The following is a 4,253-nucleotide window of genomic DNA, read 5'->3' on the forward strand; positions in this document are numbered from 1 at the left end:
CCACACTTCCTTTATAACAATACTGTCGTTAAAGAATTTTAAAAATTCTTTAAAAACCATAATATACAGCCACAAAAGTAGTAAAGGGTTCCTAACGTAAACCATAGAGTTAGTAGTTGTAAATTATCTTCTAATACCAACCGACCTTTGTGTTCCCGATTTCCATTCCAAAAATATAATATAAATAGATGACCGGGCTCGATATAAACTAAAAACTGCCCCACTACACTCATTGTTAGTGTTCTGAACAAAGCATCTCGCGGAGGATATCGATTTCCCATTTGATTCTCTTGGAGGGCTGGAATCAGCTCCAGAATTTTAAAAATGGTTAAGGAAACCGGTTACTACGACCTTTTAGGAGTCAGCCCAACGGCCACAGAAGCAGAGATCAAGAAAGCATATTATATCAAGGCGAGGCAAGTTCATCCTGACAAAAATCCAAATGATCCTCAGGCGGCAGAAAATTTCCAGATATTAGGACAAGCTTACCAAGTTCTCAGTGATCCAGCACAGCGGGTATCATATGACGCACATGGAAAAGCTGGTGTATCAATGGAAATAATGATGGACCCAGCAGCAGTCTTCGCTGTGCTCTTTGGAAGCGACTTCTTTGAAGACTATGTAGGCCAACTTGCAATGGCTTCAATGCTTGCTTTTGAGAAGTTTACTGAAGGTGGGCAGACAGATTCCAAGAAACTACAAGAGAATATGAAGGGTGTCCAAAAGGAAAGAGAAGAAAAACTTGCGCAGATTTTGAAAGATCGTCTTAATCAGTATGTACAAGGTGACAAGGTAGGGCTTATACAACAAGCTAAATCTGAGGTTCAATTGATGTGTGGTGCACCTAATGGAAGCAATATGGTGCAGAAAATTGGTTACATGTATGAAAGACAAGCAGCAAAGGAACTTGGAAAGGAGGCCATATATTTGGGTTTGCCATTTATAGCAGAATGGTTGAGAAGCAAAGGGCATTTTATAAAATCTCAATTCACAGCAGCAACAGGTGCTTTGGCGCTACTACGATTACTAGAGGATATCAAACAGCAGCCGAGTACAGTAGATATGGAAGCATTTTTACAGTCCAACAAAGAATTGATTGTGAGCTCACTCTGGAAAGTCAATGTGCCTGACATTGAAGGCACCCTCTCGCATGTGTGCCAGATGGTGTTGCAGGATAAGAGTGCAACGAAAGAAGAACTTGGAGCTCGTGCGAAAGGTTTGAAGACTCTTGGACAGATTTTCCAAACTTCGAAACTACAAAGTGAAGATCGAATTCCAGAAAAAGACGCTTCTCGCATGCTGGGAAAGAAAGAATGCAAAAACGAAGCAATCTCTCCCGATACATTATCAAGGAATCGTGACAGGAATACTCCTTTTTTCTGTGAGGGCTGTGGAACTAGATCGTGGTTCCGTCAATCAATGGATACCGTTTTGCGGTTTTGGAACGGTCTTGCAAGAAAAGTTTTTCCAACCAGAACCAGATGTAAGTTACAGTAGAACGATTTTCGTTTTCGCTATTTGTTAGAGGCCAAGTAGATTGCTGATGTATATAGACGAAGGATTTTATGATTCATAATTTATAGGATAATTTTAGTAGTCAGTAGCTGTCATTTCATTTCCTAAAAAGCAACGATACGATGATTTGAAATGGAGCATTTGAAATGCCATAACATTTACACTGCGTATAAGTGGTTATAAATCACTCAACTTCGGCTTCTGATCATAAAATCCTAAAAAGGAAGTCTTACATCTTAACATATAAATAATAAATTTATTTCCCTTCTTTTCAGCTCGTTTTGACTAATAAATTTATTTCCATTTTTCCATTTTCTTTCACTTGTAAATTTCATTTTTGTCTAGCGCTTTTTCTTTTTTTGCCAAGGGCTTTTTTCTTTTTTCGTCTAGCGCTTTTTTCTTTTATCTACCTTACTGTTCCGAGAGTCATGGGCATTCTTTATGGATTGGGAAAGGTATTGCAAAGAGTCATAGCCCACCTTTCAAGGATTTATAAAAGCCATTTTATGAGGGACGAGTGAACGTAATGATCTGCCGAAGTTGAGGTGACAAATTATTTATTTAGACTCTTTCCATAGGCGTTATCACTCATCCTCTTTCCTTCAGAGGTAGGTTTGTAAGTTACCCTTTCTAGAGTGAGTTTTTTAATACTATGCTCATTGCAGTGAATTCCAAAGGCATTGCATTGTTTATAGTATTTGCACATGGTTTTTGGTGGATGGAGTTGGTTGAGTTAATCATTATTCTAGAAGGTGATCAAGCCAAGAGAATGAGGATTAGTTGTGTATTCGTTACATTTTCCATTAATAATAATACCAAAATGTGAAGTTGAAGGGGTTGGACTGAATGAGAGAGAGTGCTATAATTTTGGAGAGATAATATGTAGATGATAGCTTAGATATGGAGTACATGATATATTATGATGGATTTGGAGTAGATTTATGTTCTTGACATTTTCTTGTTGGATATTTTTTGATGTAAGTTGCTTGTAATATAGGTCATTGTCCATAATGGAATGATATCTTTAAGGTAGTAAACTAATAGGAAATAGTGATGGAAAATTAGTTATCTTAATAAATTCTTAACCAGATCTCTAATAGTCATTAGAGGCATTTCGTATATTACAAACATGTAATCTACATAAGTAGACAACATATTTAAAAATAGAGATCTCGTACTTATCTATGTTAATTAAAAATCCTTATTTCAATATAATATTAAAGTTTGATATTTTTAATTGCATATCACTCTCCCATATCATTCATTTAAAAGTACAAATAATATCATTCATTTCATAACAAAAAAGTTTCCCTTATCTATTATCAAAGGGGAGTTTCCTTTGTAGATCGCTCTCAAAATTGACTTTTTTATAATATTAAAATATATCAATAGGGAAACCATTAATGTAATCACAATGGATTTAATCACAATGGTAGTAATGGAAAAAATCACCTTTAAGAGTTGAGATAGTACCTAACCATCCTTGAAATGAATGATAGGCTTACTATTAACATAAAAGGGATCCAAGAGTACATGGTAACTTTGGTTGATTATTGTGAAATCTTGGATATTGTATATTGTAGGAGACAAAAATTAAGAGTTGAGATAGTACCTAACAATCCTTGAAATGAATGATAGGTTTGCTATTAACATAAAAGGGATCCAAGAGTACATGGTAACTTTGGTTGATTATTGTGATATCTTGGATATTGTAGGTTGTAAAAGACAAAAATTTGTGGATATCTTTTGATATTAGGGTTATCTTGGTTGTTAAAAACAAATACAAATATTAGGTAATGATAATTTGATATCGAAAATTGAAAAAAAAAGTTTAATCTTAGATATTTATTTGGCTTTGAAAGAAGCAAAGGATGACATAATCATTTCTAAGTTCATTCCTATTTTTTATCTTTTAGCAAAATAAATTCACATATTTTTTGTTCCATTCAAAGAGAATGAAAACATGAGCTAAGTATGGGAATAGTGTAACATCTATAAAAAGATCATTATCCCTTCTTCACAAACTTATTTTCTTGGTATAAGAATAAAAAATTGAGATTTCAAGTTGTATAAATTGTACTTGGATAAACTATTAATATAAATCACTAAAATCACCACAATCCCTAGCTATAATAAGAATCAGTTACCTCAAATCCAAAGACACATTTCAAATTTTCTTGGGAATATGAGGACATATTGAATGAGATGCCTCTCAATGAATATAGCCCTAATATTTACATTCAATATTGTTTCAAAGTGAAAAAATAATACTTTATTATAGTAAATTGTTGTTGTAGAAACCATATATCCTATCCTTTATAGCGAGTGTGCTTTCTATTGATTCGCTGTGTTGTAAAAGGCCAATCGGGTGGGGAAGTGAGGTAGAAGTAAGATTAAGACTGCATCCACAAGAGACCAAAATGGTTAGTTATGAACCATTGTTTGATGTTCCACAAAATCTAGTTATGAATCAACAAGAAATACATTCACGCATAGTTACTAACCTGATATGAACTGATGAAACTTTTTCCTTTAGTGGAGATCACCTTTACTGATTATCTCTAACTTATTTAAAAAACTAATAATCCAACAATCAACTTATTTTGTCAGGACTAAAATTACTACCTTTCACAACTATTACATTAAACTACCTGATGTTTCTAACAAAAACATTGAAATCAACTCCTAAAATGAAATGTGGTGCTATAGTATTGGAATCTTTCCATTTTAAAATATAA

General features: G+C 33.8%; 1 pseudogene; it reads left to right on the forward strand.

Moving 5' to 3' along the window:
* The first annotated feature begins 324 nt into the window (after nucleotides 1-324).
* Nucleotides 325-1,497, forward strand: LOC149242899 (chaperone protein dnaJ 10 pseudogene; annotated as a pseudogene).
* Nucleotides 1,498-4,253: the final 2,756 nt, after the last annotated feature.

This window comes from Pinus tabuliformis, chromosome 8 (assembly GCF_031772625.1).
Source record: "Pinus tabuliformis cultivar Carrire ecotype Pingquan chromosome 8, CPIR1, whole genome shotgun sequence".
In the NCBI taxonomy this organism is placed as follows: domain Eukaryota; kingdom Viridiplantae; phylum Streptophyta; class Pinopsida; order Pinales; family Pinaceae; genus Pinus; species Pinus tabuliformis.